This window comes from Ursus arctos, chromosome X (assembly GCF_023065955.2).
Source record: "Ursus arctos isolate Adak ecotype North America chromosome X, UrsArc2.0, whole genome shotgun sequence".
Classification (NCBI taxonomy): Eukaryota; Metazoa; Chordata; class Mammalia; order Carnivora; family Ursidae; genus Ursus; species Ursus arctos.
In genome coordinates, this window is record NC_079873.1 from 67,066,478 (window position 1) to 67,082,364 (window position 15,887).

Below are 15,887 nucleotides of genomic sequence, written 5' to 3' on the forward strand. Positions count from 1 at the left end.
CAAGACATTCTTGCTATACACATTAGCACATATATATGTCCATGAATTTTAATTTTATAAAGATATACTTATCTCTATAAATTACACTCTTGGTTAATGGTTGCTCATTTTCATTCATTTAGTAAACCACACTATCATACATACTACTGTAGGAAAGAAAACTTTTAAAATAGATGACATGGTCATGACTTTAAGAAGTTTGTGATGTACGAGATAAGCAACATAATGAAAGGCAATTTGATCTAAGGGAACTACTTTTAATACCCAAGCACCTTTTTGTTACCTTACTAAAGACCAAAGAAATGTGAGGACTGTTAATTTTATACCTTCATTTCTACTTCCTTATTGGTCCATTTTAGAAGTTACCAGTAAGAAATCAGAGGCAATTATATCTGCTGCCAGGCTGAAGAAACAAGATGGCAAATTATCACAAAAAACAAATTAAACTCTTTAAGATTACTAACACTACCTTATATTTTCAAACTAAGATTATGACTCATTAAAAGCAGTTTTTAAAAAGCCTCAGTTATGAAAATAAATATGATTAAAATTTTCAGGAGTTATTTATTAGTTAAAAAAAGCAACTTTTACTAATTTGCTCACTGCTTTGAAATAAAAGATATAGAAACTAAACAACAACAACAACGAAATAATAGAACAGATCAATGAAACCAGGAGCTGCTTCCTTGAAAAAAAATTAAAATTGATAAACCTCTAGTCAGACTTATCAAAAAGAGAAGAGAAAGGACCCAAGTTAAAAAAAAATCACAAATGACAGAGGAGAAGTAACAACCAACACCACAGAAATATAAACTATAACAGAATATTATGAAAAACTATGCCAACAAATTGGAGAATCTGGAAGAAATGGATAAGTTCCTAGAGACATATAGTTACAAAAACTGAAACAAGAAGAAATAGAAAACTTGAACAGACCAATTACCAACAATGAAATTGAATCAGTAATCAAAAAACTCCCAACAACCCAAAGTCCAGGACCAGATGGCTTCACAGGCAAATTCTAATAAATAGTTAAAGAAGAGTTAATACATATGCTTCTCAAACTATCCAAAAATCAGAAAAGGAAGGAAAACTTCAAAATTCATTTTATTAGGGCCAGCATTACCTTGATACCAAAACAGATAAAAACACCACTAAAAAGAGAACTACAGGCCAATACTGCAGATAAACAGAGATGCAAAAATTCTCACTAAATTACTAGTAAAATGAATCCACAACAGATTTAAAAAAATTACGGGTGCCTGGCATGCTCAATTGTTAGAGCATGTGACCCTCGATTTCAGGGTTGTAAGTTTAAGCCCCACATTGGATACAAAGATTACTTAAAAATGAAATCTTAAAAAAAAAAATCTCTCACCACAACCCAGTGGGATTTATTTCTGGGTTGCAAGGTTGGTTCAATATTCATAAATCAATCAACAAGATATATAACATTAATAAAAGAAAGGTTAAAAATAATATGATCATTTCAAGATATGTGTAAAAAGCATTTGACAAATTACAATATCTATTCATGATAAAAACCCCCAACAAAGTAGGATTAGAAGGAACATACCTCAAAATCAAAGGTCATACATGAAAAACCCACAGCTAATATCATCCTCAATGGGGAAAAACTGAGAACTTTCCTCTACCACCAGGAACAAGACAGGTATGTCCACTCTCATCACTGTTATTTAATTTAGTACTGGGAGTCCTGGCCACAACAATCAGACAACACAAAGAAATAAAAAGTCATCCAAATCAGCAAAAAATTCAAACTTTCACTCTTTGCAGATGACATGATACTCTAGAAAACCCAAAGGACTCCACGAAAAAGTGCTAGATAAATAAGTTCAGTAGAGTCAAAGGATACAAAATCAACATACAGAAAACCGTTGCATATCTACACACCAATAATGAAGCAGCAGAAAGAGAAATCAAGGAATCAATCCCATTTACAACTGCACCGAAAACCATAAGATACCTAGGAATAAACCTAACCAAAGAGGTAAAGATCTCTACTCTGAAAACTACGAAACACTGATGAAAGAAATTGAAGAGGACACAATGAAATGGAAAAACATTTCATGCTCAAGGATTGGAAGAACAAATATTGTTAAAATGTCTATATTACCCAGTTTTTCTTAGCCAGTCCCCCGAGTCGAGCTGGAAAGGTACAAGACCAGCCTAAACAACCATGGAACCAGCCTGAGATGCAAGAAGATGCATCTGGATCTCTACAAATGAACATCTCCAGCACTGAGTATTGAGGTACGAAGCAGGGAGCCATGAAACCGTGCACAGATATCAGAAGATAAACGGAAGGTGGAGGGAGCCGCCGCGTTCGGGCACCGGGAAGCGGTAGCCACCTGCACGGGAGAACGGGCGGGGCTCGCGGACGGCACCCACAAAACAGCAGACTGAGACCATGAGCCGGGTGCACGCGCCACCAGGCACCTCACGGGTACACCGGAATCCCGGTGCGCTCACTGGATCCAGACTGAGACCGGGAGCTTCTAGAGCGCGCGCAGAGTGGCTGGCGGCTGGCGGCTGGCAGCGTTAGAAACACAAAGGACAGAGAAGCGCCGGCTCTGGAAGTGAGGGCTGGGACGCTGGATGTGGGGCGCACATCCCGGGACGCTGCAGGGTTGAGCAGCACCAACAGTAACAGAGTTAAAGTGGCCAGAACATTAGTAGAGAACGGGCCGCAATCCCTCTGTTCTGTGACAGAGGCTGAAATGTGGCCGCTGCTGCTCTGACTCTCAGAAGAGGCACAGCAAACCGCCAGGGACAGCCGCCAGAGAACAAAAGCCTGGAAATACCGGCTCACAGCATGCCCATCGCCATCCCCCCTCGCAGGGGACACGGAGACTCTAACCAAACAGGGTTGCCTGAGTATCGGCGTGGCAGTCCCCTTCCCCAGAACACAGAAGGCAGGCTGAAAAATCAAGAAGCCCACAACCCGGTCGCCGGGGTGGTGCACTCATTGAGCACCTGTCTTCAGCTTAGGGCGTGATCCCGGCTTCCGGAAAGGAGTCCTTCATCGGGCTCCTCCACTGGGAGCCTGCTTCTTCCTCTCCCACTCCCCTGCTTGTGTTCCCTCTCTCGCTGGTTGGCTGCCACATAAATAAATAAATAAAATCTTTAAAGAAGAAGCCCACATCCCTAAGATCCCTATAAAACAAGGGGCACGGCCTGGGACCCAGTCAATAATTTGGGCTCTGGACAACCCCGCAACCTCTCCTCATCAGAATGACAAGAAGGAGAAGCCTCCCCCCAGCAAAGAAAAGACAGTGAGTCTGTGGCCTCTGCCACAGAAATAATGGATATGGATGTAACCAAAGTATCAGAAATGGAATTCAGAGTAACGATGGTCAAAATGATGAGCAGAATTGAAAAAACTATTAACGAAAAGGTTACTGAGAATATAGAATCCCTAAGGACAGAAATGAGAGCGAATCTGACAGAAATTAAAAATTCTATGAGCCAAATGCAGGCAAAACCAGAGGCTCTGACGGCCAGGGTCACAGAAGCAGAGGAACGGGTTAGTGAATTGGAGGATGGGTTAATAGAGGAAAAACCCAAAATAGAAGCTGCTCATAAAAAAATCCAAGCCCACGAATGTAGGTTACGGGAGATTACTGACTCAATGAAATGATCCAATGTTAGAATCATCGGCATCCCCAAGGGGGTGGAGAAAAACAGAGGTCTAGAAGAGATATTTGAACAAATTGTAGCTGAAAACTTCCCTAATCTAGCGAGGGAAACAAACATTCGTGTCCAAGAGGCAGAGAGGACCCCTCCCAAGCTCAACCATGACAAACCTACGCCACGTCACGTCATAATGCATATTCGCAAATATTAGATCCAAGGATACAGTATTGAAAGCGGCCAGGGCAAAGAAATTTCTCACGTACCAAGGCAAAGGCATCAGAATTACGTCAGACCTGTCTACACAGACCTGGAATGAGAGAAAGGGTTGGGGGAGCATATTTAAAGCTCTTTCAGAGAAAAACATGCAGCCAAGGATCCTTTATCCAGCAAGGCTGTCATTCAGAATTGATGGAGAAATAAAGACATTTCAGAATCGCCAGTCACTAACCAATTTTGTAACCACGAAACCACCCCTACAGGAGATATTACAGGGGGTTCTATAAAAGTAAAAAGGCCCCAAGAGTGATACAGAACAGAAAGTCACAGCCAATACAAACAAAGACTTTACTGGCAACATGGCATCATTAAAATCACCTCTCTCAGTACTCAGTCTTAATGTTAATGGCTTAAATTCTCCCATAAAACACCACAGGGTTGCAGATTGGATAAAAAGAAATGACCCATCCATTTGCTGTCTACAAGAGACTCATTTCGAACCCAAAGATGCATTCAGACTGAGAGTAAGGGGATGGAGTACCATCTTTCACGCAAATGGACCTCAAAAGAAAGCTGGGGTAGCAATTCTCATAGCAGATAAATTGGATTTTAAACTACAGACTATAGTTAGAGATGCAGAAGGGCACTATATTATTCTTAAAGGAAGTATTCAACAAGTGGATATGACAATTATAAATATATATGCCCCCAACTGGGGAGTAGCAAGATACACAAGCCAACTCTTAACCAGAATAAAGAGACATATAAATAAAAATACATTAATAGTAGGGGACCTCAACACTCCACTATCAGAAATAGACAGAACACCCTGGCAAAAACTAAGCAAAGAATCAAAGGCTTTGAATGCCATACTCGACGAGTTGGACCTCATAGATATATATAGAACACTACACCCCAGAACCAAAGAATACTCATTCTATTCTAATGCCCATGGAACATTCTCAAGAATAGACCATGTTCTGGGACACAAAACAGGTCTCAGCCGATACCAAAAGATTGAAATTATCCCCTGCATATTCTCACAACACAACGCTCTGAAATTGGAACTCAATCACAAGGAAAAATTTGGAAGAAACTCAAACACTTGGAGACAAAGAACCATCCTGCTCAGGAATGACTCGATAAATCAGGAAATCAAAAATCAAATTAAACAATTTATGGAGACCAATGAGAATGAAAATATAACAGTCCAAACCCTATGGGATACTGCAAAGGCAGTCCTAAGGGGAAAATACATAGCCATCCAAGCCTCACTCAAAAGAATAGAAAAATCTAAAATGCAGTTTTTATATTCTCACCTCAAGAAGCTGGAACAGCAACAGAGGGACAGGCCTAATCCACGCACAAGGAAGCAGTTGACCAAAATTAGAGCTGAAATCAATCAAGCAGAAACCAGAAGTACAGTAGAGCAGATCAACAGGACTAGAAGCTGGTTCTTTGAGAGAATCAATAAAATTGACAGACCACTGGCAACACGTATCCAAACGAAAAGAGAAAGGACCCAGATTATTAAAATTATGAATGAAAAAGGAGAGGTCACGACGAACACCATTGAAATTGGAAGGATTATTAGAAATTTTTATCAACAGCTATATGCCAATAAACTAAGCAATCTGGAAGAGATGGAATCCTTCCTGGAAACCTATAAACTACCAAAATTGAAACAGGAAGAAATTGATTTCTTAAACAGGCCAATTAATTATGAAGAAATTGAGTCAGTGATAAACAACCTTTCAAATAACAAAACTCCAGGCCCAGACGGTTTTCCTGGGGAATTCTACCAAACATTCAAAGAAGAAATAATACCTATTCTCCAAAAGCTATTTCAAAAAATAGAAACAGAAGGAAAGCTACCAAACTCATTCTAGGAGGCCAATATTACGTTGATCCCCAAACCAGGCAAAGACCCCCTCAAAAAGGAGAATTACAGACCGATTTCCCTAATGAATATGGATGCCAAAATCCTCAAAAAGATACTTGCTAATAGAATCCAACAGTACATTAAAAGGATTATCCATCACGATCAAGTGGGATTCATGCCTGGGATGCAAGCGTGGTTCAATATTCGCAAATCAATCAGCGTGATACATCATATCAACAAGAAAAGACTCAGGAACCATATGATCCTCTCAATCGATGCCGAAAAAGCATCTGACAAAATACAGCATCCTTTCCTGATTAAAACCCTTCAGAGTGTAGGAATAGAAGGTGCATTTCTCAATCTCATAAAAGCCATCTATGAAAAGCCTACTGCAAATATTATTCTCAATGGGGAAAAGCTGGAAGCCTTTCCCTTAAGATCAGGAACTCGACAAGGATGCCCACTCTCGCCACTATTATTCAACATAGTACTAGAAGTCCTTGCAACAGCAATCAGACGACAAAAAGGGATCAAAGGTATTCAAATCGGCAAAGAAGAAGTCAAAATGTCTCTCTTCGCAGATGACATAATACTCTATATGGAAAACCCAAAAGAAGCCACTCCCAAACTATTAGAAGTTATAGAGCAATTCAGTAATGTGGTGGGATACAAAATCAATGCTCAGAAATCAGTTGCATTTCTATACACGAATAACGAGACCGAAGAAAGAGAAATTAGGGAATCCATCCCATTTACAATAGCACCAAAAACCATACGTTACCTTGGAATTAACTTAACCAGAGATGTAAAGGACATATATTCTAGAAACTATAAATCACTCTTGAAAGACATTGAGGAAGACATAAAAAGATGGAAAGATATTCCATGCTCATGGATCGGAAGAATTAACATAGTTAAAATGTCCATGCTACCCAGAGCAATCTACACTTTCAATGCTCTCCCGATCAAAATTCCGAGGACATTTTTCAAAGAACTGGAACAAATAGTCCTTAAATTTGTATGGAAACAGATAAGGCCCCGAATCTCCAAGGAACTGTTGAAGAGGAAAAATAAAGCTGGGGGCATCACAATGCCGGATTTCAAGCTGTACTACAAAGCTGTGATCACAAAGACAGCATGGTACTGGCACAAAAACAGACACATAGACCAATGGAACAGAATAGAGAGCCCAGAAATGGACCCTCGGCTCTTTGGGCAACTAATATTTGATAAAGCAGGAAGAAGCATCCGGTGGGAAAAAGACAGTCTCTTCAATAAATGGTGCTGGGAAAATTGGACAGCTACATGCAAAAGAATGAAACTTGACCACTCTCTCACACCATACACAAAAATAAACTGCAAATGGATGAAAGACCTCTATGTGAGACAGGAATCCCTCAAAATTCTAGAGGAGAACATAGGCAGCAACCTCTACGACATCGGCCAAAGCAACCTTTTTCATGATACATCCCCAAAGGCAAGAAAAACAAAAGATAAAATGAATTTGTGAGACTTCACCAAGATTCAAAGTTTCTGCACAGCCAAGGAAACAGTCAGAAAAACTAAGAGGCAGCCCACGGAATGAGAGAATATATTTGCAAATGACACTACAGATAAAGGACTGGTATCCAAGATCTACAAAGAACTTCTCAAACTCAATACACAAATAAACAAATCAAAAAATGGGCAGAAGATATGAACAGACACTTTTCCAATGAAGACATACAAATGGCTAACAGACACATGAAAAAATGTTCAAAATCATTAGCCATCAAGGAAATTCAAATCAAAACCACACTGAGATACCACCTTACGCCAGTTAGAATGGCAAACATAGACAAGGCAAGAAACAACAATTGTTGGAGAGGATGTGGAGAAAGGGGATCCCTCCTACATTGTTGGTGGGAATGCAAGTTGGTACAGCCACTCTGGAAAACAGCGTGGAGGTCCCTTAAAAAGTTAAAAATTGAGCTACCCTGTGATCCAGCCATTGCACTACTGACGTAGTGAAGAGAAGGGCCATATGCACCCCAATGTTCATAGCAGCAATGTCCACAATAGCTAAATCGTGGAAGGAGCCGAGATGCCCTTCAACAGATGACTGGATTAAGAAGTTGTGGTCCATATATGCAATGGAATATTACTCAGCTATCAGCAAGAACGAGTTCTCAACATTTGCTACAACATGGATGGTACTGGAGGAGATAATGCTAAGTGAAATAAGTCAAGCAGAGAAAGACAACTATCATATGGTTTCTCTCATCCATGGAACAAAAGAACTAGGAAGATCGGTAGGGGAAGAAAGGGATAAAGAAAGGGGGGGTAATCAGAAGGGGGAATGAAACATGAGAGACTATGGACTATGAGAAACAAACTGAGGGCCTCAGAGGGGAGGGGGTTGGGGGAATGGGATAGGCTGGTGATGGGTAGTAAGGAGGGCACATATTGCATGGTGCACTGGGTGTTATACACAACTAATGAATCATCAAGCCTTACATCGGAAACCGGGGATGTACTGTATGGTGAGTAACATAATTAAAAATCATTAAAAAAAATGTCTATATTACTCAAAGCAATCTATATATTTAATGCAATCTTTATCAAAATACCACCAGCATTTTTCACAAAGTTCGAACAAATAGTCCTAAAACGTGTGGAACTACAAAAGACCCTGAATAGCCAAAGCAATCTTGAAAAAGGAAAGCAAAGCTGGAGGCATCACAATTCTGGACTTTGTCAAGTTACATTACAAAGCTGTAGCAATCAAGACTGTATGGTACTGTGGGGCGCCTGGGTGGCTCAGTCCTTAAGCATCTGCCTACAGCTCAGGGCGTGATCCCAGCATTCTCGGATCGAGCCCCACATCAGGCTCCTCGCTGGGAGCCTGCTTCTTCCTCTCCCACTCCCCCTGCTTGTGTTCCCTCTCTCTCTGGCTGTCTCTCTCTCTGTCAAATAAATAAATAAAATCTTTAACAAAGAAAAAAAGACTGTATGGTACTGGGACAAAAACAGACACACAGATCAATGGAACAGAATAGAAAATCCAAAAATGAACCAACAAGTCCATGATCAAGTAATCTTCCACAAATCAGGAAGGAATATCAAATGGAAAAAAGTCTCTTCAACAAATTGTATTGGTAAAATTTAACAGTAGCATGCTAAAGAATGAAACGTACCACTTTCTTATACCATACACAAAAAAAATTCAAAATAGATTAAAGACCTAAATATGAGACAGGAAACCATCAAAATCCTAGAGGCGAACACAGGCAGTAACCTCTTTGACATCAGCCATTGCAACTTCTTACTAGATATGTCTCATGAGGCAAGAGAAACAAAAGCAAAAATAAACTGTTGAGAATTCATCAAAATAAAAACCTTCTGCATAGTGAAGGAAACAATCAACAATACTAAAAGGTCGCCTATAACATGGAGAAGATATTTGCAAGCGATAGTCTCAAAGTATATAACCAACTTATAAAAAATCAACACCCAAAAAAGAAATAATCCAGTTAAGAAATGGGCAGAAGACATGGATAAACATCTTTCCAAAGAACACATCCAGATGGCCAACAGACACAGAAAAGATGCTCAATATCACTCATCATCAGGGAAACACAAATCAATACTACAATGAGACATCCCCTCACACCAGTCAGATTGGCTAAAATTAACAACACAAGAAAACAACAGGTGTTGGCAAGGATTTGGAGAAAGGGGAACCCTCGTACACTGTTGGTGGAAACGCAAACTGATGCAGCCACTCTGAAAAAGAGTATGGAGGTTCATCAAAAAGTTAAAAATAGAACCACCAGTTAAAAGTTAAAAATAGAATGATCCAGCAATTGCACTACTAGGTATTTACTAAAGGATACAAAAACACTGATTTGAAGTGATACATGTACCCCAATATTTATAGCAGCACTATCAACAATAGCCAAATTATGGAAAGAGCCCAAATGTCCATCAACTGATGAATGGATAAAGAAGAGGTGGTATATATACACAATGGATTATTACTCAGCCATAAAACCAAATGAAATCTGGCCATTTGCAACAACCTGGATGGAGCTAGAGAGTATTAAAGCGAAATATGACAGTCAGAAAAAGAAAAATACCATATGATTTCACCATAAGTGGAATTTAAGAAACAAAACAAATGGACGTAGAGGGAAAAAAAAGAGAGAGAAACCAAGAAACAGACTCTTAAATAACAGAGACCAAAGTGCCGATTACCAGAGGGGAGGTGGGCAGGGGAATGGGTTAAATAGGTGATGGGGATTAAGGAGGGCATTTGTTGTGCTGAGCACTGAGTGTTTGAATCAATAATTCTATACCTGAAACTGGTATCACACTGTATGTTAACTAACAGGAATTTAAATGAAAACTTAAGGTAAAAAGACCCAAAAGGAACAAAAACAGAATGACCAATTGAATTTCCACTTAAAGAGTATTTAGAACACCAAATCCCCTCTTTACCTCAGCTCCGTGGATGGCTGCCTTGTTTATTTTCACCCCAGAGAATTCAGGTTATTCTCTGGAGAGGTCTCTGAACTGCAGGATGCCAAACACAAACCCTAACCCTAACCTTAATCTTGTCTCTATACCTAACTCTATCCCTTACCAAAACTACTAAACTCAACCTCTAATCTAATTCTAAACCTAAACCTAACCTCTGGAGAGGTCTCTGAACTGTAGGACAAGAGGGACACAGCCTCATTCTAACCCTAATCCTAGCTCTAAATGTAAACCTAACCCAAACCCTAACCCTAACCCCTAATTGCTAACCACTAACACCCAACCCTAACTCTAATCCTAAACAGATCACTCTGGAGAGGTCTCTGAACTGCAGGATAATAGGCACATTCCCTCACCCTAGCCCTAACTCTAACCCTAGCCCTTACATTAGTCTTAAACTGAACCCTAATCCTTGATCTGAGAAAAAAGAAGATTTGATACATAGATACAGTGGAATATTACTCAGCCATAACAAATGAAATCTTGCCTTTTGCAAAGACATGGTTCAAGGTAGAGAGTATTATTCTAAGTGAAGACCTAATCCTAATCCAAACACTAACCCTAACCTGTAACCCTAACTGTAGCCTAACCTTAACCCTAAACTTATCTCTCTGCAGAGGTCTCTGAACTGCAGAATAATAGGTGCATAATTTCACCCTGGCCCTAACCCTAACCCTTACCAGAGGGGAGGTGGGTGGAGAGATGGGTGAAATAGGTGATGGGGATTAAGGAGTGCATTTGTAATGAGCACCAGGTGTTGTAAGGGAGTGTTAAATTACTATATTGTACACCAGAATCTAATATTACACTATATTTTAACTAACTGGAATCAAAATAAAAACTTTAAAAAAAAGAAAAAAACAGATTAATTGAATTGCTACAACACACACACACACACTCTTCAGCTATACAAATTGCATTAACCCTAAGCACCAGACTCAAAAGTTTCAGATACCCAGTTTCCTTTTTCCTAATCAATATCATGTGACCAATATAATGACTACAAAGGAGTGAAGTCATTTCATGAATGATGACTCCACCACATGTAGGAGAACTATTTTTATCAGACTCTTGAAGGAAAGCAGTTCTCAATCCTTTTGGTCTCAGAAAACCTTTATAATCTTAAAAATTAGTGAAGACTCCACAGAGTTTTTGGAGTTTTTTGTGGGTAACATCTATTGATATTTACCATATTAGAAACTAAAACAGAGAAAAACATCTATGTATTGATTCATTAAAAAACAATAAACTCGTTACATGTGAGCATAAATACTTTTCTAAAGATAACTGTATTTTCCAAAGCAAAAAAAATAATAATAATGTGAAGAGTGACATTAATAAACATTTTTGCAAATCTCTAATACCTGGCTTAACAGAAAAGAGTGAGATTCTTGTATCTGCTTCTATATTCAATCTGTTGCAATTAAGTTGTTTTGCTCGAAGTAGAGAAAGAAAACCAGGCCTCACACCAATATGTATATAGAAGAGGGATAGCTTTTTCACATAATTGTGCTTATTCTTCTTTGATATGACAGAAGAAATTAAAAAGTGGCAGTTTCTTAACAGTTAGTTACAATAGAGAATCTGAAACCATATCAATTAACTGTCCATATTTTGTTACATAATAATCCATTGGTCTACCTTATACTTTGAATGGATTTTGTACTATCTAGTTTGATAATATCATGTGCTGGTCATCTCAAAAATATCACTTCACTGAGTTATGCAAATCTTCCAAATGCTAAACAGCAGTGTTGTCATCAGAAGTTTTGTGAGTATTAAGACATCAAGCTCACAGTGTAAAATAAAAATTTTCCAAAGCTAATTTTTTGCTTCAAAGCTCAAATTTTATCATTGACAAAAATAATGACAGTTGTTTCCTTGAAATAACAGGACCACTTACATTCCTTTTTGAGGAAACATCTACCAAATACCCAAGTTTAAGTAACCATAGTTTATCAGTCATTCTTTCTTTTTTTAAGATTTTATTTACTTATTTGAGAGAAAGAGAAGAAGAGCACAAAGGGAGAATGAGAGGGAGAAGCAGACTCCCCACTGAGCAGAGAGCCCAATGTGGGACTTGATCCCAGGACCCTGAGATCATGACCTGAGCCCAAGGCAGATGTTTAACTGACTGAGCCACCCAGGCACCATGTCAGTCATTCTTTCAAGTAAAAATGGTGTTCTATGGGAAAAAATGGCTAGTTCAGCTTACAACTCAAAAAATCACACAAGTGCTTTGTTTTGCTGGTGTGCAGCTTCCGGTATACAGCTGATGTGCTTTATGTATACTTCTCATTTCATCACACAATATTAAAAAGAAGTGTACTCAAGTGTTGGTATTTGAGAAATTTAATAATTGTTAACACCTCATCAAGGACATTTTGAAGTAAACCTTGCATTTTTTTTTTTAACTGCCGAGTACACAGTAGTAAATACAATGACTACTGACATAATTTGTAGTCACTGATTTGGTTGTGTCAAGGTGCCAGAGGTTTTACAAATAGTATCTTAGTATTATTATAAAGTAGTTTTGACTTTGAGGACCCCCTGAAAGTGTCTTATGGATGCCCAGGAGTACAGACCACACACATTGAGAACTACTGTTCTAAAACATAGCGTTTGGTAGGGATGAAAAGAATGGAATATAGAGGGCAAAAAGAAGCAAGGAAGAAAGAAATAAAAATGGTCCAGACTTTCAGGAAGACACTTGCACAAAGCAGTCACTTTTTCCCTAGCTCTTCTAACACTCACTAGTATCCTAATATGGCATCTAATTGAAGCCACCATTCATAGTCTAGAGAAATACTTGTTTATTTGTTCATGACCTGATTTGTTCTTTTCAGGTCTTAGATGGACTGAAGTAGCATAAGAAAATATCCTCTCAGTCTGCTCTCTTCCCCTGATCAACTACAGAAGAAGTTGCATGGCTTCAAACTACTATATCTAAAAACATATCTATCCTGATCAAAGAGGCTTCTTTACAGTCACACTAATTCAACTCTTGGAAACAGTTCAGAAAAAAAATGAGTCAGTGAGTTACTCCAACATACCTCTTTGGTCATATGGACTTTTATATTTTCCATTAAGAAGTACTCAGTAAGTCTTTGTTCATGTAAAATTAAAGATCACACCGCGTTAACATTGATTGAAGAGAAAAAACAAACTGCAAGAAATTTTACGATGTAAACATATTTTTTAAATTATCTCTTAAAAATTACTCAAGAGGGCAAGGGTTTAACACTTCCAAAAATTTGTTTTTAGGGGCAGCTGGGTGGCTCAGGCAGTTGAGCAATCTGACTTGATTTCAGCTCAGGTCATGATCTCATGGGTGGTGGGATCAAGCCCTGGGTCTGGCTCTGCACTCAGCATAGAGTCTGCTTAAAATTCTCTCACTCTGCCCCTCCCCACCTCATATGCCTGCACGTGCACACTCTCTCTCTCAAATAAATCTTTTAAAAAATTCATTTTTAAGTCCTATACTGTATTATCACATAAGTAAAATCAATTATAATCCATGAATGTTAAAAGGTATGCTTTGTATAAATATTACTTGGCATGTGGAATACAAGGAAAGCTAGTCTGACAATTTCAGACATGTTTTCATGTGTTTTATTTGATTGTGTTTTAAAATAATTAATGTAAACTGTTTTGGTATACTACATTTCAATCCATACATTAATGATCATTAATAGCATTATACCAAGTATAATTTTACTTATTGCTTATTTCGTGATGATAATGTAAGCTTCTTTAAAATACAATTTTAAAATGATTTTAGTACTGTTTTTCCCCTATTAAATATGCTACAAAGATATCTAATTGCAAGGCTTTATATAGGTCAAAATTCCATTTATTGCATTTTAACAACAGAACTTTTGCAGACAACTAAATAAGGCCACAGCCCAAAGTTTCTTGGAATTTCTCCTACACTTCTCTGATTTGCAGTCTTGGCCAAATTCCTGCATAGGTTCTGAATATAAACAAGTCACATCCATCCATTGCCCATGTAAATGATGTAATACTGACAAGCGAAAAGGTTCACATCTGAGGGAAAAAAAAATAAGCCACCTCCTTAATATTTCATTGGTTGATGAACTACATGAAGATCATTACTTTGTATTTTAGTATTACAAATTTTTAAAAAGGCTTCTATGATATCCTCGTTAAGCTGAAGTTCCTGCACAAAGCTGAATATTTCCTGAGTTTAAGGACTACACTGACAACTTGTCCACATGTTGCTATATTTAATATGAAGATGTTATTGAAGATATTACATTATGTTATACTGTATTCTCTTTATGAAGCCCCATGAGAAAAAAAATTTTCTGGTCTGTTAGATCTGTTTACAGCTTTAAAGATACAGTCAATAATTATGCAATTGAAAGTATCAACTTCTTTTTAATGGCTGCCAGAAATTTTAAGTCTTCATTTTGGTCCCACTTCTAGAAGACTTATAGGCTTTTATGACATGCATTTGTAAACGACAAGATTATATCACTGGCTTCATCTAATCTTTCCTGCTGTAATCATCTTCTCCACTTATTTTAAATTTTATTTTATTTGATATTTATCTATGAAAACCTTAAATCATTTCTGGAGCAAAGCTGGATATAGATAAATATACATATGAATAAATATACATATCAAATGAGAAAACAATGACTTTTAATGGCTTGAAATATTTGCCTGGTGAAATTTTAAAGTTGATATTTAAGCATTTATACATTTGGGATATGAAAGAACTTCATCTCTGTTCCTCTAAAATTAACATCATAAAAATACAATGTAAAATAATTAAGAGAATACTGTACTTTTAGAAATTAAAAAAAAACATAGGTATGCAAAATGCACATGCCTACTCTACAGGTAAGTTCTATAAACACACCCCACACACACAATCTATTAAAAGCTCCTTCTAGTTTTATTCTCCCCAGTACTTCAGTACTCGTCTTCATACACCTCCTGTACCAGTTTACTGTCAAACCATAATCTACCCCAATTTGTCTTTTTTGTGTCCTGAAAACATTTCTCTGTATTTCATATGTTACATTCTATACCACGCAGATATCAGGTTACTTTAAGACAGTCAATGTTAATTTTATATTCACTAATACTGCTTTTACAAATGTGCACATACTGGATGTTCAATAAACATCTTTCTTTAAAATGATTCAGATCATAATAATCATGCTCAGTTGCCCTACTTTTCCCCTTTGAAACTAAATCTCCAGCTACCCTCAAATTAGTAGTTTCTCCTTATCTTTTCCCCCTTAAATTGTTGTTGTTGTTGTTATTTTCTTAAGGGCTGTTAATTACTGTGTGTGTACAGTAACTTTCATGTCCTAGATGTTAGCTGTACAAAAGTCAAGAACTAGACCTATACCTTTCTGAGAATCATATACCAGTAAGCACCTAATAAACAGTTTTAATAATGATTTCAGAGTTAATCTTTCTCAATTTTGCTCTCTCCCTTGAAATTTAAGCTCCTTGAAGGCAGGAGTTTCACATCATCCATATGTCACCCAGTACCTGCCCCTGCTGTAATTTACATACATACTGCTTTAACAGATGATAGGTGAATTCATGCACTCATATATGAATTGGTACATAC

General features: G+C 37.8%; 1 protein-coding gene across 1 annotated transcript in view; it reads right to left on the reverse strand.

The window, feature by feature from the left end:
• The window catches only part of RPS6KA6 (ribosomal protein S6 kinase A6), a 186,298-nt gene that overhangs the window by 102,355 nt on the left and 68,056 nt on the right, over positions 1 to 15,887 (reverse strand). The window lies entirely within an intron of this gene.